This window comes from Bos grunniens, chromosome 16 (genome assembly GCF_055505025.1).
Source record: "Bos grunniens cultivar Pamir isolate PY7600 chromosome 16, Bosgru_T2T1.0, whole genome shotgun sequence".
Taxonomy (NCBI): domain Eukaryota; kingdom Metazoa; phylum Chordata; class Mammalia; order Artiodactyla; family Bovidae; genus Bos; species Bos grunniens.
In genome coordinates, this window is record NC_141180.1 from 82030953 (window position 1) to 82053384 (window position 22432).

Here is a 22432-nt window from a genome sequence, read left to right on the forward strand (position 1 = left end):
CTTGTATTTCAGAAGTTGATTTCTTATATATTTGTTATAAATTTTCAATATTTATCTTAAACTCAATTTATCTGTCTATAAAGTGGTAATTATTACCAAAATAAAAATTACTTGTAACACTGAGAAACCTTTCTGTCTCCAGTTATACAGTTGTGTATGGGTCAACAAATAGCAAATCATTCACTTGGGAATTCTATAATCTTAGTGTGAAATGTTCTCTTGTAGTAAGAACTTTAGACAAGAATTGCTATAATAGGCCTAGTTGTAATACAGACTGTTATATCACTTATTTGAAAGCATATTATTCAGTTCCATAGAGTTGTCACAGAAATTTTTAAAACTAAGTTAATAATGGGCATTAATTAAAATGTTATGTATAGTTTGGCCAGCAATTATTCTACAGAGAAATAATTTCTTAGAGTGAAAAGTGCCTCTCATTGGGAATGTAGTTTAATAGATGATGTTGTACAATGATATTAGTAATTATTAGGCATTATTTATGTGTATATAAGATTAAATAATAATATGATTTGTTGATTTGATAAAAGATATTATTGAAATCTTTACATATAATAAGATGAGCTTGGAAAAAGTGATGGGAATATACACAAGTCATGGTTTTTTTTAATATATTTTCCTAGAGATGATAGTGAGGATAGGAAAGTTAGGGGAAAAGGGAAAGGATTTAAATTTTTGTAAAAGTAAGTATCTGCTATAAAAGCACAAATATTGTACACCTTAAACCTTACATACATACACATATTAGAAACAGTCAATACAAAAATAATTATCATTAATTACGGAAGTCACAGGGTAAATCATTCTATTTTCCCCTTTGTTTTATTAAAATTGTGCAGTTTATTACAATAAGCTTGTGCTATTCAGGTAATCAAAATAACAATTTGTATTCATTCTGGACAAGGAAAATCACAATTATTACTTGTGTGTGCTATTTCTGTAGTTTTATAATTTTCAAAATTCCATATATATGTATAATAATCCTTCCTATAGACAGGCAACAGATCATTGCAGAAATATGACCTGTAACCAGTACTCAAAGTTAAAAAATATGATGAAGCTTGAACTGTTGCTTTTAAAGTTTATTCCCATAAAAATATATGTCAGTTTTGTCACATTTCTATGGAGCTGGCTATTTCCAGATGGATAGGGAGGTGCAATACCACTTTCCCCTTGGGAGAAAGCAACCAGATGACATGTGACCAATTCTGATAATAAAGTGAAGAAGGAAAAACCAACTCTTAGAACCAAGTAAACAATAAGTCACCAAGATTCTCAGATAATATAGCCATCACAATCTACTAAAATCTAATGGGAATGATTGAATACAGGGGAGATTAAGAGAAAGAGAACTATACTAACAGCAACAACAAAATTCCAAGAAAATTTCTAGGCAGAAGTTGGATAAATCCTGAAACTATCATATGTTGAAAAGATTGAGACAGAAATTAAGAAATCCTCTCTTTTTGCTCTCCCTCCTGCCCGATTTAAAAAAAAAAAAACTTTTTTAGAGAAGAAATAACTAGTGGGCGGTGGGCAACATTTAAAAATATTGATAGATCAAACAGATGTGACTTGATCTCTCTCCTTTTATAGAGAAGAGCAAATAAGAGTGATGTCTTGGAGCATTATGACTTTTTTGGGTAGATACTAAAGTTCCACAAGCTAAAAATGTCAGTGGACAGCTTCAGAAAGTATTTTCTCTTTGGCTTGGCAACTAACAAACCATATCTAAACTAGTTACCACATTCAGTGGTAATAGCTTGCCAAAAATCTGTATCTGTATCACTTGTTTTTAAAACACAATGAATGTGTGCAAATACTACCACTGCTTTGTAAATTATGCTGCTGCTGCTAAGTCGCTTCAGTGGTGTCCGACTCTGTGGGACCTCATAGATGGCAGCCCACCAAGCTCCCCCGTACCTGGGATTCTCCAGGCAAGAACACTGGAGTGGGTTGCCATTTCCTTCTCCAATTATAAATTATCTTTATTATAAATATCTTTATTAGCAAGATAGTCTTTTGTTACTACTTTGCATTGTACTATTTCCAGAGCAAGTCACTTTTAATTCTGAGAAACTAAGCACACACAATTTTATTATTTAGAAACATGGAAACAGATATTCATTTACATAGGTATACATGCTTGTCTGTGTGTGTACTTTAGGAGAATATTGCTCTTGTGGACTGAAGTCAACTGAAAACAAAGGATGGGAAGGTCAATAATACGTGCAAAATCTTTCCAAGATTAATAGCCTGATTTGGGGAAAGTGAAAAGTGACTATGTCTTCATTGTGCACCTGGATTGTATTAATAGCTATGGATTCTTTGGTGGAAAAGAATTTCAGGGAATAATGGTAGACATCTTCTCTTTCTTTCCTTCTTTTAAAGATATCTGCGTATTTATATTTATATAGGTATCATACGTAAAATTGTTTCTTGGAATAGTGTTTTGCTATGTGTCGATAGCAAAAGTGTTTTGCTTTATATGGATAAACTATTTCTTTAGCTGTGACATGAAAGCATATAAGTTTATTTCACTATCATATAATTAGTATAGAGAACATATATAGAAATAGACTAGTAGAATTGGAAGATAAAGAGAAGGTGAACATATGGTCTAAGGGAAGAATTGGAAAAAAATAAATTATGAAGCAAACTTTTAGAGAGATAATGTTGAAGTTTCAAAAAGGAAGATGATTGAGCTTTGCCATAATAAGCTTTACACACAAAAGATATACATATTTATATATGTACATTTATATTTTGTGTTTAAAGCATTTAGATAGATGATAGATACATAGAGTTTGTGTTTGTGCATGCAGTAACACAGATGCGAACTTTTCTAGGTGGATTCATTGAAGTAATTATATTTAGAATGATTAAGGTTATCATATATGGCCTTCCCCAGTGGCTCAGCAGTAAAGAATCTGCCTGAAGTGCAGGAGCTGCAGGAGACGTGGGTTTGATCCCTTGATTGGGAAGATACCTTGGAGAAGGGCATGGCAACACATTCCAGTATTCTTGCCAGGAGAATCCCATGGATAGAGGAGCCTGGCTGGCTACAGTCCATAGCGTGGCATAATCAGACACAACTGAAGTGACTTAGCATGCACACACAAGGTTGTCACATATTTATATTTTTGTTGCTATGCAGTTGTTCAGTTGTGTTCGACTTTTTGTGACCCTATGGACTGCAGCATGGACTTCCCTGTCCTTCATCATCTCCCGGAGGTTGTTCAAACTCATGTCCATAGAACTGGTGATGCCATCCAACCATCCTGTCCTCTGTCGTCCCCTTCTCCTCCCATCTTCAATCTTTCCCAGCATCAGGGTCTTTTCTAATGAGTCGGCTCTTTGCATCAGGTGGCCAAAGTATTGGAGCTTTAGCTTCAGCATCAGTCCCTCCAATGAATATTCAGGCATGATTTTCTGTCGGATGGACTGGCTTGATATTCTTGCAGTCCAAGCTACTCTCAAGAGTCTTCTCCAACACCACAGTTTAAAAGCATCAATTCTTCGGCTCTCAGCCTTCCTTATAAAGTGTATCTTTTAGGGTCATTATTCTGTGACAGCCGGAGAAGGCAATGGCACCCCACTCTAGTTACTCTTGCCTGGAAAATCCCATGGATGGAGGAGCCTGGTAGGCTGCAGTCCATGGGGTCTCTAAGCAACTTTACTTTCACTTTTCACTTTCATGCATTGGAGAAGGAAATGGCAAGCCACTCCAGTATTCTTGCCTGGAGAGTCCCAGGGACGGGGGAGCCTGTTGGGCTGCCGTCTATGGGGTTGCACAGAGTCAGACACAACTGAAGCGACTTAGCAGTAGCAGCAGCATTCTGTGACAGCCAACATACTTGACAAAACAGAGAATCAATTAGTAACTGCTTCATATATTGGATTTCCATACTGAAAGTATGTGTAAACATTAACAAACCACTGAATATCTTAAATAAAAAGGGAAAGAGCCTTGAGATAATCTCTGTCCCTTTCTTTCAAGTGAGGTCTCATTTAGAATTGTAAGTAAAATCAAATGACTAACAAAAAACTACTATTTTTCACTGAGATAAAGAATGATAGATGACAATGAAAAACATATTAGGAAAAATAGTTAATTGAATTAAAGAATGTTTCTAGAATCTTGAAAATCAAGTGATGAGAATCAAGAAAGGAAAAGAGATAGAAGAATATGTGTTCTATGGAAATTCAGTGCAAAATTAAATGTTCCATGTCAGCAAATAGTGGCAGGTGCTGTAAGCCAAGGATAAGAGCAAGCATTTATTCATGCATGCGTATCATGAGACATCAAGACAGAATGAACTCTGTCTGAAGGTTTAAGAAGGCAGGGAAGTATGAACGTTGTTTTAAGAGAATTTATATTAATAATATTGTTAAAATAATTTCAATATTTAAATGAGTAGCCTTCATTCTATGGAAAACTAGATGTTGGCAAATGCTTCCTTCTCCAAGATTTTTAAAATTTCCAAAAAGACTCCTTGAATCCAAGATATTGTGTTCATTGCTTTGACATACTTAATCATAGTAGGCATTATTGCTGTTTTATAGACAGAGAAATTGACACAAAAGAACAGTTGAGATACTTGAGAATGCACAGATTATAATAAATTCAAAACAAAAGTCAGTTATCTTGATTATAGGACTGATACTGTTTCATTTCAATTTGCTTAGCTAAGAGTTAAGGGAAAGAATTACTATTGTTGTTCAGTCTCAAAGTCATGTCCAACTGTTTGCGACCCCATGGACTGTAGTATGCCAGGCTCCTCTGTCCTCCACTGTCTCCCAGAGTTTGCTCAAGTTCATGCCCATTGAATCCATGATGCTATCTAATTATCTCATCCTCTGCCACTTCCTTTTCCTTTTTGCCTTCAATCTTTCTCAGCATCAGGGTCTTTTCCAATGAGTTGATTCTTTGCATCAGGTGGCCAGTATTGGAGCTTCAAATTTAGCATCAGTCCTTCCAATGAATATTCACGGTTGATTTCCTTTAGGACTGACTGGTTTGACCTCCTTGCATCCAAGAGACTTCTTTAGCATCACAGTTTGAAAGGGAAAGAATAGCACTCCCATAACCATGATATCTTCACTTTCTCTATCACCATCAGTAATGTATTTAATTTTTGACATAAAAAAATAGATGAAGTAGGTTAAGATATTTACACTCACGTGTGCCATGTGTGTGTACTCAGTCACTCAGTCATGTCTGACTCCTGCTAACCCATGGACTATATAGCCCACCAGGCTCCTCTGTCCATGGAATTTTTCATGCAAGAATATTGCAGGGAGTTGCCATTTACTTCTCCAGGGGATCTTCCCAACCCAGGAATTGAACCTGCATCTCCTTCATTGGCAGGCAAATTCTATACCAATGCACCTCCTAGGAATCCCCACAAGCCCTAGAAAAATAAAAATCCAAATTTATAAATCAAATGTTTTAATTAAACTGTTAACTCTTTTAAAGAGAAATTAACCTGAAGGAACAAAATCTACAAAAGAAATTAAACCTATAAAGTGACATTATCATTAGATAAATAAATGATGTTGTCTACAAGTATTAGTAATAATTTTTAGTTATAGAGACTGAGTATCCCTTGAGTTACGCATTTGAAAGAGAGAAGCAGGTATATAGTGAAGTGTTGATTCTTTTTTCTTTCCTGTTAGGATATTTATGATGGATTAATTATTGATTTTATCTGTCAGTTCAGTTAAGTCGCTCAGTCGTGTCCGACTCTTTGCAACCCCATGAATAGCAGCACATCAGGCCTCCCTGTCCATCACCAACTCCTGGAGCCTACACAAACCCATGTCCATCGAGTCGGTGATGCCATCCAACCATCTCATCCTCTTTCGTCCCTTTCTCCTCCTGCCCTCAATATTTCCCAGCATCAGGGTCTTTTCCAGTGAGTCACTTCTTCACATCAGGTGGCCAAAGTATTGGAGTTCCAGCTTCAACATCAGTCCTTTCAATGAATACCCAGGACTGATCTCCTTTAGGATAGACTGATTAGATCTCCTTGCAGTCAAAGGGACTCTCAAGAGTCTGCTTCAACACCACAGTCCAAAAGCAGATTTTATCTGTACCCTCTGGTTAATTTCATATACATTACTGAAAGATCAACTGGTAAGGATTAGTTATATTCATACTAATTTAAATACAGCTTATAGGCAGGCAGTGTTAGGCATTTTTAAAGGATATATTACTATTTGTGATATTAAGTAATTGTGTGTGAATCTTTGCTTTTAAAGTGAAAGTCACTCAGTCATGTTGGATTCTTTGCAACCCCATAGACTATAGGGTCCATGGAATTCTCCAGGCCAGAATACTGGAATGGGTTGCCTTTCCCTTCATCAGGGGATATTCCCAACACAGGAATTGAACCCAAGTCTCCTGCATTGCCGGCAGATTCTTTATCAGTTGAGCCATAACGGAAGCCCAAGAATATTGGAGTGGTTAGCCTATCCCTTCTCTAGGATCTTCCTGATCCTGGAATCGAATTGGGGTCTCCTGCATTGCAGGTGGATTCTTTAATGACTGAGCTATCGGGGAAGCTCTTAATTTTCATCTAAATTACTAATCTATTCCTTGATATTAAGTGTAAAAAAAGAATCCATACATAGATTTTTTTTTTTCATTGCAACTTTGTTAATTCAAGTAAGCTCTAGCAAAGATTCTAAGTAGGAAATGCATTTTGGAAATCGGTATGAAGCACAGTAATGAGAGCAGTATGACATTGCTGTGTCAGATGTTTGATATTCAGTTTTTATAACTCTTGGAAGAAGCGGGAAGAAAAGATCCAGGTATTCAGCTCCCTCTGGTTACACATGGAATAATTTTCTTAATTTACACTGAGAAAGTGGATGTGATGAAAGGTTTTTATTCTATTTTAAAATTATTATTCACAAACATATGACTTATAATTTAGGCTTGGATTCATTCCTCATCACATATCTAATAAAAATTCTCCCATGAGAAATGAGTCACAAATACAAATGGTGGTACCAGCATATTTGTAAATAATTTACCAGTTATCAAGGCAAAGTATTTTTTTTTTCTACACATTTTAAGCAAAATTCTAGCGATTTGCTTATCTGAAAGTGTTAGAGTTGGGTAAAATTTAAATGGCTATGAAAAATTGGATTTGTTTTAAAGAATAAAACACAATTAATTAATTTTCTTATTTAAAATGTAGTCAAACTGACTTCAGGCAGAAAACCTCAAAATACGTAATAATTGTAAATGACAGTATAATAATTGGGAATAATTACACTATCAGTAAACATGGGAAGAATGAAATTAAATCATATTTCTGTGAGCCCTCTGAGACAAACATTAAAAAGTGACCTTTCACATCTTCAGTGTTTTCTTAAGTAATAATTTTTTCAAAGCTGCAATCACATCCTTAGTCCTAAGACTGTATATCAAGGGGTTAAACACTGGTGTCACAGCAGTGTAGGAAACACAGCATTTTGTCGGTTCCTGCGGAATGATTTGATTTGGGGCGTAAATCGGCAATAGTCACGGAGCCAAAGAATAAAAGCACAAGGGTGAGATGGGAAGAGCAGGTGGAGAAGGCTTTGGACCGGCCTGTGGCTGAGTGCAGCTTTCAGACGGCAGAAATGATTTTGACATTAGAGCCCAGTATCAGGAGGAAAGGAATCATGGCAAACAGCGCAGCAACCGCATAGACACAAATTTATTAAGCGCAGTGTCCCCACAGGCCAGGGTGATCAACGGGGAATATCACAGAAGAAGCCGTCGATCTGCTGTGAAACACAGAAGGGCAATGAGGACACCCGGCATGTCTGTGCTGTGGGAACTGGAATTCCCGCACCCAGGCGCCAGCAGCCGACTGCAGGCCCGTCCTGTGGGTCGTGAACAGAGGGCGGCGCAGAGGCTGCACGTGGACGCACAGGACACGGGCCTCGCCCCCAGGAGGAGCGCCCCCGGAGCAAGGAAGAAGCGCGTCTGATGGTGCAGCTCAGCGAAGAAACGCTTCTGTCCTGAGTCCAAAGGGTCACTAGAATCCTAGGGAGAGTGACAGATACGTAACAGATTTCCAGTGACGAGAAATTTGCAAGGAAAAAATACAGGGGCGTCTGGAGCACAGGGTCTACCCTCGTGATTATTATGATAAGACTATTTCCTGTTAAGATGAATATGTAGATGAGAAAGAAAGTTCCAAATAGAAGTCCTTGGACGTTTGGAAGATCCGAAAATCCCAGGAGAACAAATGCCATGACTGAAGAGAAATTGCTTTATGCTGTTTGATCTCCTGGAAGCATCTGCAATATACACACACACACACACACACACACACACACACATATAAAATCAATGTAAAATCCTCTATCTCTCTGAGTTGCAGTTTGCCAAGTGATAAAATATGTGCACTGCACTTTCAAAACTCACTAATTTGAGTCCTAGAAAAGCATCTAAATTTGATATTAAGCCATAGTTTAAAGAAGTTCATTCTTTCACGAAAAATAATCCATCAGAAAAGAGTAATATCAGGAATTAGGTCTGCTGATACATGGCTGTATTTTCCCTTTACTGATAGTGAAATAATTGATGCTGCATTTTGTTATTCAGCTGTGTGAGGCGAATATATAGCAAGAAATCTGACAATTTTATTTAGAATGACCTTTCCATCAATTCTTTCTCATGTTATTTCTTTTAAATTAATTGCATTTATTTATATTTTGATTTAAGCTATCCAAATATTTTTGAGTCATCATGCAACTATAATTAAAAAATAAGCCAGAAAAAGTGATTTGGGGGATGATCTTTGTGATTTTTTTGTTATAATATTTGGTATAGTCAGTTTATTTCAATTGAAAGAGTCAAAAAGAACTCAGCCAAAAAAGGTTTTTATCAAATCTCAAACACTGATTTTGCATTTGAGTGATAATTCCTGCAATCGGCAGCCATGCTTTCAATAAATTTCAACATAAAAATGTTATATAAATTGACTAAGATCAAAGTAAATAAAAGGCATTTTTAAGACTGAATTTTAAGCATGTACAACTCAAAAATCCAAGTTACTTTTACGGCAACCGATAATTTCAGGGGAACATAGAATGTATCATTTATATATACTTCTCCTTCCTGGGAACTAACATATATAAATAACCCAATGAGTATTTGATTTACGAATGGATAACAATAGCCAATAGAAATTAGATTACTATATCCTCCACTAAGGATTGATATGGGATGCACTATTCTCATTATTGTGTTTTGTGTTCACCTCTCTCTCTCTGCACATTGAAGTCTTGTCTTAATTCTTCTCCAATATTGTAATAATATCCTTCTTCCATATTTTTATTAATTAATTTGGGGAAAACAAATCAGAGAAAAGTAAAAATAACAATTGAAAAACAAATTGGAAATTAGCAGTCTATAACTGAGTACTAATTTGCTTGACTAAGATTTGAGACAAGTTCTTAATAAGATGCAATGATAAGTAATTTTTGAAACTTCCACACGTATTGTGAATATTAAATAGAAATTGCATGATAAAACCTTTTCAAATGTAGAGAAGTTATTAAGCAATTTCTATCCAATTTCTAATTCCCTCCTTAAATATTATAGTAGCATAAAATCTTTCCTTCATATAAAAATACTGAGGATTTTCTCCATGAATTTGAAATGTTTTCCAGGTGGTGTCAGGGATACCATTCATGCATGGCTTTATTATAATACTGAAAAATATTATGTATTCATCTATGACAGTGAAAGATGTATATACTGATCGCACGTTGTGTTGGACTCATATTATTTCTGTTTTAATAATCTAAAACACTGAAAATGGAGTTACAAAGAAAAAGTGTACAAACCAAACAGTTGGTGACTACAAATTCCATTCTAAGTCCACTATTTATTTCAGACTTTAACAGTTTCTATTTGTGTTAAATGATTTTATGTTTACTTTCCAAAACAATTTAATTGAAATTACAGTGTTCTGCAACACAGAGGGTTTCCCACATGGCACTAGTGGTAAACAATCCACCTGCCAGTGCAGGAGATGCAAGAGTTGCAGGTTCGATCCCTGGGTCTGGAAGATTGCCTGCAGGAGGAGATAGCAACCTTCTCCAGCATTTTGCCTGGAAAATTCCATGGACAAAGGAGCCTGATGGGCTACAGTCTAGGAGACTGCAAAGATTCAGACACAATTGAGCACGCATTCACACATGCAATACAGAGATGGTGGTATTATCCACCACATCTACTATAAGGCTCTCCACATTTTATTTTCTCAAATGATACTTAAGCAATAAAACGATTATGAGCTGGGTTAAATTCAAGCAACATAAACAAAGAAAATAAAGAAGAGGACAAGAGAAAGAGAGGGGAAGAGAGGAGGAAAGAGGAAAAAAAGAGGGAAGAAGGGAGGGAAGGAGAGAGGGAGGGAAGGAAAGAAGGGAGAGAGAGAGATATGGAAATTCAACCTATGAATTATTCTCAGTATTTTCATAACAAAATATTCACCTTAGTGAATCCCTGGTGGCTCAGAGATAAAGAATCCACCTGTAATGCAGGAGACATGGGTCCAATCTCTGGGTCAGGAAGATCCCCTGGAGAAAGAAATGGCAACCTGCTCCAATATTCTTGCCTGCGAATTCTCTTGGATGGAGGAGCCTGGTGGGCTGCAGTCCATGGGGATCGCAAGAGTCAGACAGGGCAGTGACTAAACCACCACCAGTGTTTTCAATCTCCGCCTAATACTGGAGATGAGATTAGTATTGTGGTTTGATTGTATACTTATATCCCTTCACTGTAGATAGAGAAAGGCAGTGTCACGTCACTACTCTAAAATTAATTCTACTCAAACTTTTCTTTTGCAGAAGTCCTTCCAAGTGAACAGTAAACAAGCTTGATTCTTTTAATTGAGGCTTTTTGTTTGTTTGTTTTTCCTTTAGGTTGGCTTCTTTTCTTAGGGACACAGGCCAATTTCTCTTTTACTTAGCTAATGACCTCAGGGCTCTAACTCCCTCTGGATGAGGACAAAGACAGTTATATTTGTAGTCTGATTTTGTAGTATTTGTTTAATCAGAAAAGTATAACATCAATGATTTTTCTTTTAATGCCCTAAAATGTTAGATTCCTTTTCAAGAGGACTTTACTTTTGGCTCAGATGGTAAAGAGTCTGCCTGCCTGCAGTGCAGGAGACCTGGGTTTGATCCCTGGGTCAGGTAGATGCCCTTGAGAAGGGAATGGCTACCGACTACTCCAATATTCTTGTCAGAAAATTCCATGGACAGAGGAGCCTGGCGGGCTACAGTCCATGAGAACAAAGAGTTGGACACAACTGAGCAACTAATACTTTTTAAAGTAGTGTTTCTTCAGAAATAATACTGTATTTCATTGATTGTAGTATGCAAGCACTTTTAAAACATTTAAAAATAAGCCAATTACTGCCTTCTTCAGTAAGTTTTCCTACATTTAGAATTTTCTTCAAAACTGCCTCAAGTATTTTAATAACTTGTTACATCAAAACTAACAATACATTTCAAAATTCTTTTAGTCATTTATCTCACTAATTTTCTAACAGAAAGAATAATGAAGATGTTGCCTGAAATATAGTCTAACTTGTCAAATTTAATATATTATCTTAATAGCCTGTAAATATTCAGGTTTATAAACTTTGATATTTAAGATGTGATTAACAAAGAGAATCAATCTAAAATGTAAAGAACACTTTTGATGTAAGAGTTCACGCTTACCTTCCTGGATTGGAATGAAGTTATTTCCTTCTTTGACATGGAGTATTTTAAATGTTGTTTTATTGACATTCAACTTTAAATAATTTGAATGTTAGGTGTTGCAAATGTCTTTCTAAATCATTTTTTCCCTCCAAAGCAAATAGTGCTCTTTAAGTAGAAATAGATTTCTTTCAGCCTTGGGAATTAGTTCTCTCCCGTATCAATGTGCTCTTGCCTGGAGAATCCCAGTTAGCAGCAGTTTCTCATTAAATTTAACAATTGGATATTTTAAAATTAATATATATTAACAGACACAGACATAGATTGCTTCTGCTGCTGCTAAGTCACTTCAGTTGTGTCCGACTCTGTGCGACCCCATAGATGGCAGCCCACCAGGCTCCCACACCCCTGGGATTCTCCAGGCAAGAACACTGGAGTGGGTACAGACATAGACTAGATATCTAGATACAGATACAGATACAGATACAGATACAGGTATAAATATCCTGTGGCTTCCCAGGTGGCGCTAGTGGTAAAGAATCCGTCTGCCAATATGGAAGACCTAAAAGATGCAGGTTCAATCCCTGGGTTGGAAAGATCCCCTGATAGTTTGTGAGTTTTGAGGAATCAGTCCATTTCATCTTATTGGCAATTTTATAGATACAGAGTTAGTAAAAGCATCTTTATTAATCCTTTAATAATATCTATAGATTTCAATGTGCCAACTCTCATTCTTTGTGTTTAATACATGTGATATGTCTTTTTTCATTGTCTATTTTTTAAAAGTAATATCTACTTTATAAAATTTACGAAGTATCTGCTTTTTACTTGATTGCCTTTCTGTATTTTTTTTTTTTTTTTTAGTTTTGGTGATTTCTACTCTTTTTGTTTTTTCTTCCTTCTGTTTGATTGGATTTATTTCATTATGGCTTTTAGAATTTATTGTGGTGAAAATTTAATTTATTGACTTAATATGTTATTTTAATGTTCTAAATGTTCAGTACTATAACATTTTGGTTAAGTACTGCTTTGGCTGCATCTCAGAGATTGTGATATGTGATATTTATACTAAGTAAAAATGTAGATCAGTAAGAGGAAGACCTCCAGATACTTGAAAAGTTACATAACATATAGCTCTTCAATAGTGATAGCTTTCAATCCATGGACAAAATATTTCTAAAATGTATTGTGCTAACTCTCTTTCTATTATTCTTTATACAAGTCTGTTTATTCCTGCTTACATGTGTGCATGCTTAGTCATCTCTGCGACACTTTGGACTGTAGCCCACCGGGCTCCTGCTTCCAGCTTGTACACCTGAAAAGGAATAAGTGTATGTTCCCCTTCCCCTCACTCCCCTTTCTGTAGTCTAGGAGACAGTGAGGTCTACCTGGTTAGTGTGAATGTGGAGATGGAAAATTCATGTTGAACATGACCTAATTCTCCCAAGTCTTCTAGATTTCTTACTTTTGAATTTTTAATGACAAAGACAATTCTCTTCAAGACATTATTCATTTAAATCTTTTTTAGAACATCTTTATTTTTATTTTATAGCATCAGTAATATATAATCATAAGTTTCTGATTTTACAATACTTCCATTTATTAATAATCACAAAATACAGGAAAAGAGGTAGAAAATTTTAAGGAATACTATGGACAGATATGATTTTGGTTGTCGTATGAAACTCCTCCAGTGGCAGACAGAAAGGTTTAGTTTAATTAAGAAATGACATGGGGAATAAGCTGATCCCAAGGGTAAAGAATATTTTATATTTAAAGAGCACTATTTTTTATGACAAGGAATAGATTATAGACTGTGGTTAGCATCTGTTCCAAATAAATGTAAATTGCCTAATTGCCAAAACAAAAAAGGTCTCACTTTTTTTCTATCTTTTAACTTTATCTATAAAGGTAAGCATGCATTTAGCTTCAATTCAAACAGATAAGCATGAATCATTTTTTCCAAAGCAAATTTAGCTTTACAAATATCTATGTACATTTAGCATCAGCAAAAAAGGCATTCGTTTCAGAAGAATTAAAAATAGATCCTTTCCTCTTGCTGCTGCTGCTGCTAAGTCGCATCAGTCGTGTCCGACTCTGTGCAACCCTAGAGAAAACAGCCCACCAGGCTCCCCCGTCCCTGGGATTCTCCAGGCAAGAACACTGGAGTGGGTTGCCATTTCCTTCTCCAACGCATGCAAGTGAAAAGTGAAAGTGAAGTCGCTCAGTTGTGTCCGACTCTTCATGACCCCAGGGACTGCAGTCTACCAGGCTCCTCCATCCATGGGATTTTCTAGGCAAGAGTACTGGAGTGGGGTGCCATTGCCTTCTTACTGTTAATTAATTTAGAAAACCCTGATTCAGATAATCTTTTTAATTTTCTGATTCTCATCATTATATTATCAAATGAGAAATTACAGAGTACTTTGTAATACGCATGTGTGCGCTCAGTCGCTTCAGTCTTCTGACTCTCTGGGAACCTATGCACTGTAGCCCACCAGGCTCCTCTGTCCATGGCATTCTCCAGGCAAGAGTACTGGAGTGGGTTGCCATGCCCTCCTCCAGGAGATCTTTCTGCCCCAGATCGAACCCACGTCTCTCATCTCTTACATTCCAGGCAGATTCTTTACCACTGAGCCATAGGAAATGTCTTGTGATATATTTGGCCAATATATCAAAGATTACAACCTCATTATCATTATCATCAGTCATCTTAAGTATTAAGATTTATTAAGTGATTACTACATAGTAAGCATATATTTAAGTAGTTTGCATGTAGTATTAAATCAGGATATATCACAAAAACATTTTAAAAATTATTTAACTAAGTTGTACGATAGTAAAAGGAATTATTAAAATGTGTTCTCATCCAATACCAAGGGAATAATTTGTTTGTTAAAATTAAATTCTATGTCAAATGAATGAGAAAATATTAAAGTAATATTGGCATGTTTTCCTTTTTATCCTAAAAGAAGCAGGCTTCTGAACTGCATTCACCAATTTTAGGTTTTCATTTCCTATTTCAAATTGATTTCATAAACTTTCTCTAAACAGTATTAAATGCATTATGATATAGCTTATTTACATATCATAATCTCTACCTCAAATAAAATTGTCATTTCAGTGGAAATACTGGAACAATAAACATGGATTATTTGAGCAAAAACACAAGTGGCTCTATTTAGATGAATTATATAGTGATTTTCTCTTTGAGTTGTATAAAGAGAAGCATTGACAGTTTTCAGAAGTCAGAGAAACCAACAAATATGTCACAAGATTTGAGGAAATCTTTGAACCTGAGATTGAGTTTAGAATATAAATACAGTTTGTACAGAATTTGAATAATTGTAATATTTCTTACTTTAGAAATGGTTTTATACAGACAATTCTATTTACTATTCATAAAAAATTTTCATTTCACAAATAAAAAGTTGAGACAAAAAATATTTTAATAAATGTGGAGCGCTCCATTCTTGATATTAAGTTTTGCTTTCTTACTTTTTCTGGCTTTTCTTTGACATCTTAGTTTCAGTATGCTTTTCAAATGTACTATCCTACCCGAACAGCAAGGAATAATTTATAAAGGGGATTAAAAAATGATAGAAAACTTTACAAACATAAACAGCAGATACAATAATAAGAATAAAGCAGAAGGCAGTTTCTGTGGGAAATGGGGTGGCTCAACAAATGTAGGTGCATGCTGCTTGCTAAAAAGATTGATGATTCATTCAACAAGCAGTTTTAATCAGTATCCAAGTACTAGACTCTACATTGATTTAAGTATGTGAATAAAATTTGGTAAAGGTGTTGGGACAGGGTATTGAAAAAGGAGGCATGATTGCATAGACTCATACATAATGCATCTGTCAGCCACTAGCTTCTGACCATTTAAAAGACTCATTCATAGCAGTTTTGCATTTCTAACAATCACATTTTTATTGACAGAATTGTATAATAATGGAAAAGTTTGAATACCTTTAGTACTGTAATGTGTAGTTTAAGATATTGTAGATGGTACATATATAAATATTATATGGCTTCCCTGATGGCTCGGATGATTAAGAATCTGCCTGCCATGCAGAAGACCTGGGTTTGACCCCTGGGTAGGGAAAATCCTCTGGAGAAGGGAATGGCAGCACACCCCAGTATTCTTGCTCTTGTATGGACTATTGGTTCTACCCCATGTTTGTCTACATTTTTGCAGCAGAAATCTTGACTTTTGTCCTCACTTAATATCCTTAGAATATGTAATTAGTTGTGTATCTTATTTTCAGTGACTTGTTTTCTATTGACTTTCAAATAAGTTAACACATAATATGAAAATACATGTATAACATGCTGAAAAAAATGAAGCAATTTACTACTTCTGCAAGAATGAGTAAAAAGAGTATAATTTCTAAATATACAGGCATGCTGCTGCTGCGGCTGCTAAGTTGCTTCAGTCGTGTCTGACTCTGAGCGACCCCATAGACGGCAGCCCACCAGGCTCCCCAGGCCCTGGGATTCTCCAGGCAAGAACACTGGAGTGGGTTGCCATTTCCTTCTCCAAATATACACACATGCATGCCCCACAAAAAGTATGCTTGATCTCTAACAGGAAAGAGAGGAAGGAGAGATTTACATTTTCAGTGGGAATCCATGTTTATACTTTGGAAATGAAGTGAAGTGAAACTCTCAGTTGCTTCTGGCTCTTTGTGACCCCATGGACTATACAGTCCATGGAATTCTCCAGGTCATAATACTGGAATGGGTAGCCTTTCCCTTCTCCAGGGGATCTTCCCAACCTAGGGATCAAACCTAGGTCCCCCACATTGTGGGTGGATTTTTTACCAGCTGAGCCACAAGGGAAGCCCAAGAATACTGGAGTGGGTAGCCTATACCTTCTCCAGCGAATCTTTCCAACCCAGGGATCAAACAGGGGTCTCCTGCATTGCAGGCAGATTTTTTACCAGCTGAGTTATCAGGGAAGCCTGAAATAACCTCCGCCCAAACAGGGACTTGAACCCTGGACCCTCAGACTAGAAGTCTGAAGCTCTACTGACTGAGCTATCCGGGCTCTTATACCTTGGGGGAAATTCCAAAGAAGCAATCAAATTGATTCATCTTTAATGTATTCTAGAAGTTAATGAATCACATTTAGTGGAAGAAATGTACTATGCGTTGCCTAAAAAGATCTACAGAAAAAATGAAAGAAGCTAGTAATATAGTTAATGCAAAAAAGGTGGGAAATCTCAACCTATCACATTCACATGCATGATTAACACAAACACATGCCAAAAAGGAAGAATGAAAAAGTTGAATGGGATCATCAGTAAAACAACAATTGTTGAGGATGTGGGTAATTTAGGAAGATCTCACAGATGAGTTGTGGGTGGTGTCTCTTTCATGCAGTAAGTGAGTTAGAGGTGAACATTCTAGCCAGAACTGCTTTTGTGAACATAAACCTGGATGTACTTGCCTCTTTCATCTTGAGTGTTCCTGGACCAAAAGAACAGCTTAAAATTCCTTTTCTCTCAACTGAGAAATCTGAATAGAACTTATCACTACTGATTTATGGACTTTACACGGAAATATACATGTTTGAAAACTAGTAACATCCCATAATATTATATAGTCAGCTCATCAATTTTATTTATAAGAAAAAAATGAAATATGTAGAATGTTAATGCCAAACAAGACTTTGGAAATACCACAGGAAAACCAACACTTTGAAAGTTAACTATATTCATCCCTAAAACTATCTTAGGTCACTTACAATATATTTCACCATACAATCAAATTAACTTTCAATTGACAATAATTAAACACAGAATTGAGAGGTGAAGAGAAAAACATAGGCTATAAGAGCAAAATCACTAATGTAAATGAATTTAACTCAAATTTTTGCATTTTTGAGCATTCAGATGAAGAAGTGAAGTGAAGTTGCTCAATCGTGTTCGACTCTTTGTGACCCCATGGACTGTAGCCCACCAGGCTCCTCTGTCCATAGAATTCTCCAGGCAAGAGTACTGGAGTGGGTTGCCATTTCTTCCTCCAGGGGACATTCCCAACCCAGGGATTGAACCCAGGTCTCCCACATTTCAGTCAGACACTTTACCATCTGAGCCACCAGGGAAACCCAAATTATAATCACATATCTTCAGAAAAAGTGATAATTCATGGCAGAAAATAAAGATTAAATGGATAACTTTTCTTACAAATTGATTTCATAATGATGAAAAATGTAATTCACAACCTGTTAGACACCTAGCAATTATAGGTTTGTTTTCTAATGGAATTGGAAAAAATGAATGGTGTACCATCTTTTATATATATAAGGAAACAAAAACCAAAGAAAGTGAAATAACAGTACTTTTGATTGAATCATTCCCTCAGATGAAATATGAAGAGATGGAAGCAGAAGACAACATATCCACAGTTATACAATTTGTACTCCTGGGGTTTTCTGACCTTCCAAACTTCCAAGGGTTACTGTTTGGGGTGTTCTCCATCATTTACATCATTATCCTAACTGGAAATAGTCTCATAATAATACTGCTGCTGCTGCCAAGTCGCTTCAGTCGTGTCCGACTCTGCGACCCCATGGACTGCAGCCTACCAGGCTTCTCCGTCCATGGGATTCTCCAGGCAAGAACACTGGAGTGGGTTGCCATTTCCTTCTCCAATGCATGAAAGTGGAAAGTGAAAGTGAAGTCACTCAGTCGTGTCTGACTCTTAGCGACCCCATTGACTGCAGCCTACCAGGCTCCTCCATCCATGGGATTTTCCGGGCAACAGTACTGGAGTGGGGTGCCATTGTCTTCTCCCATAATAATACTAACTATGCTTAACCCAGCTCTGCAGAAACCCATGTATTTCTTCCTGGCAAACTTTTCCTCCTTGGAAATCTGTTACGTGTCTCCCTAGGATTTTGGTGAACCTTTGGACTCAGGACAGAAGAATATTTGTCCTGGACTATGCCACCCAAATGTGCTTCTTCCTTATCCTTGGAGCCACTGAGTGCTTCCTCCTGGCAGTGATGGCCTATGACCGCTGTGTGGCTGTCTGTGACCCTCTGCATTATCCCCTGGTCATGACCCCAAAGATGTGCCTCCAGCTGGCTGTGGGCTCCTGGGTCAGTGGAATCCCAGTGCAGATAGGGCAAACGTGCCAGATCTTCTCTCTGCATTTCTGTCATTCAAACGAGATTAACCACTTCTTCTGTGACATTCCCCCCATTCTGAAGCTGGCCTGTGGAGACACTTTTGCACATGAGCTGTCGGTCTATGCAGTAGCTCTGTTGTTTGCTGCCATCCCTTTTTGTTGAACCTTGCCTCCTATAGCCAAATCATTTCCACTATTCTGAGGTTGCCAACAGCCAGAGGACAGGCTAAGGCCTTCTCCACGTGTTCTTCTCGTCTGTTGGTTGTGGTGTTATTCTTCAGATCTGCTGCCATTACCTACTCAAGACCAAAATCCAGTCATTCTGCAGGAACTGACAGACTCCTCTCTCTGTTCTACACCATAGTGACTCCGATGCTCAATCCCATGATATACAGCCTTCGGAACAAGGATGTAATTACAGTGCTGAGAAAATTATTACTGATGAGTTTAATTATAATTATAATTATAAATGTTTTAGTTGTTTGCTAAACAGGTAACAGAGAAACATTTTCAGCTTCTATCTTCCCTCTTTAAGGAGTTAGACACTTCTATTCTCAGATGCACTTATGAATACTTTAGAAAACTAATCCACAATTTACTGGGCTTGGATAAATACCAGATAAGTGAGTCGTCAATGCTCCATGTCTAAGGAATAATCCTGCCTCATGAATTACATAGTAATTTACACATTAAAAAAGCGAAAACAAAATTGAATCTGGTAAGTTTTTTGGCTTAAATATACTAGAAAATATGTTTATTTATCTAAATAATTATCTCTATCTCCACACTTGCATTTGTTGGCATTCTTTGATTCTATAGCACAGAAAATGACTATAAGCAGTTGAAAATTGAATGTTTGAAGGAGGGATTGAATGAGTGAATGGGTAAATGAATATTGCTAGTGCCAACATCAGACTGCTAGCAAAAAAATCTAGATTTTTCAGAGAACCAATAATACTGGGAGCATATTTGCTTATCCACTATAAACTCACATGAAATTACTGCAATCATAAAACCAAAAGAATAGCAGTCATAGACTTTGTTCTCTTCCTAAGTGCATGATAAAAACAGTACCTTCCTACTCATCTTAACTGGTTTATTTTGCACATATTTGCATGTTCTACTTAGCAAATTTGATCCAAAATAATTTGCTTTGCATTATTTCATCCTTTACATAACTGCATTCTAACAGCTAAGTCTGTCAATTTGAGTTTTTAAGAGAAAATATATATGGATATAAAAGTGAAGAAAAGTTTTAGAAGTTATTTTCAGAATTACCCACAGTCCATACAATCGCATTACATTAGTGTGTCTGGACTAACCTCCCATGTCTTTATCCCCTCCTTTAGTGTTGAAAACTTTAAATCATTGACTAATATAATCAAGGAAAGTGAACATATCTCACTAGGATTATGAATGCCCATCTTCCCAATTCCATCCTCAAATCAGCAACATTAAGAGATGATTTGTTGTAGCTGTCCCTGAGAACTTCTGCTATAGTTCTTTTGACAATTATTCCATTCTCTAGTTTTAGTTTCAATTATAACCTAACTGTATTTATCCTGGGATGTACTATCATATGGTGTATCAGAGAATAATTTATGGAAGTTAATGGTTCAATCAAATGAAGACCACATAAGCCAGTCATACTATTTCATTGGGAGATTGTGATAGATATTCTCTCCAGGTGAAATGAACTAGAATCCCTGGAAACAAGTGCACTACATTAGTTGACAAAATGGACTTTATAGATATGATTAATATCATAAATCATTGAGATGGGGAGATTATTCAGGTAGAACCAATCTGATCACATAAGCCTTAAAAACAAAGAAAAGCAATATTCAAAAAATGGGTTATCACAGATGGAACAGAGAAAAGGAGGGCTCATTTTGTCAGTGCTGACTCAAAAGTCTGTTGGGACAAAGAGCAAGGACTGTCCTGATCTCTATAAAGTGAACATGGCATTTGACCAGTTGCCAGCAAGGAATTAGTCCTCTGTTCGACAACCTCAAGGAAGAAAATTCTGCCAATAATTTAATCGAACAAGAAAGATGGAATACTCACTAGAGCAAAAAAAAAAAAAAAAGAATGTGGCCCTCCCAACAGTTTTGACCTATCATCTACAGACCTCCAAGATAATAAACTAAAACTGCAAGAGACAGCTAATACACAGAAGATAATGATGTCTTTCAAAGAAAATAATATGAGATGGTGTAGACTTGCTCAGGATATACAAATTCAAAACTTCAATCTCATAACCAATTTAACTGTACTATAAGAAGAGACTTCCCTGGTGGCTCAGATGGTAAAGCGTCTGCCTACAATGAGGAAGACCCGGGTTCAATGCCAGGGTCAGGAAGATCTCCTGGAGAAGGAAGTGGTAACCCACTCCAGTATTCTTGCCTGGAAAATCCCATGGACAGAGAAGCCTGATAGGCTACAGTCCATGGGGTCGCAAAGAGTTGGACACAACTGAGTGACTTCACTTTCCTATGAGGATTTGAAATATTCAATTTCTCAGCCTCCTTTCCAGCTGAGTATGAAACAATGACTCAATTTTGGCTAATAACATGAAGATAGATGTCAACAAGTGTTCAGTCTTTTGTTTCCACTACTTTCATCCTTTGTGTTAGTCCCTCAGTCATGCCCAACTCTTTGTGACCCCATGGACTGCAGTCCCCTAGGCTCCTCTATCCATGGGATTTTCCAGGCAAGGATACTGGAATGGGTTGCCATTTCCTTCTCCATCTTTCATCCTTGGAAGGGTGCAGAAGTCATATCTAAGAATGGGAAAGCAGGAGAGCATAAGGAACCTGATACTCCAATGTCTTTATTTTTAAAGTATAAGACTAATCAGACCACCCCACCAGAAGTGCTCTGTGAAGCAAACAAATGTGTTTTATTTCACAGGCTTAAATACAGTTCTAAAGAAGAGTATATCTGCATACATATTAATGTTTCAAAATGTTTGGTGGTAGTAGATAGTACCTCTTTTGTGTCTGTTCATCTGGTGAAAAGCCGTATTGTGGCAGGAGATTTTTCTCAGGAATGTAGATTTTGGTGTTTTTTTATTTTTATTTTTTAATTGGCGGATAATTGCTTTATAATGTTGTATTGGTTTCTGCCACACAACAAGGTGGATCAACCCTAAGGGTACATATGTCCCCTCTCTCTTGAACCTCCCTCCCGTTCTCCACCCCATCCCACCTCTCTAGGTTGTCATAGAGTACTGGGCTGAGCTGTGTTATACAGCAACTTCCCATTAGATCTGCTTTGCACACGGTAATGTAAATGATTCAGTGCTACTCTCTCAATTTTCTCCACCCTCTCCTTCCCCTGCTGTGTTCACAAGTCTGTTCTCCATGTCTGCCTCTCTAATCCTGCCCTGCAAATAGATTCATCAGTACTATTTTTCTAGATTCCATTTTATTTGCATTAATATACAATATTTGTTTTTCTCTTTCTGACTTCCTTCACTCTATATAGCACTTCACTCTAGATTCATCCACCTAATTAGAACTGATACAAATTCATTACTTTCTATGAC

At 36.7% G+C, this 22432-nt stretch overlaps 1 non-coding gene and 1 pseudogene across 1 annotated transcript; one reads left to right on the forward strand and one right to left on the reverse strand.

The window, feature by feature from the left end:
* The first annotated feature begins 7835 nt into the window (after window positions 1-7835).
* On the forward strand, window positions 7836-19371 carry LOC147357179 (olfactory receptor 10AG1-like; annotated as a pseudogene).
* On the reverse strand, window positions 16723-16795 carry TRNAR-UCU (transfer RNA arginine (anticodon UCU)). Its single transcript has one exon. It is a non-coding gene; the product is annotated as a tRNA-Arg (tRNA).
* Window positions 19372-22432: the final 3061 nt, after the last annotated feature.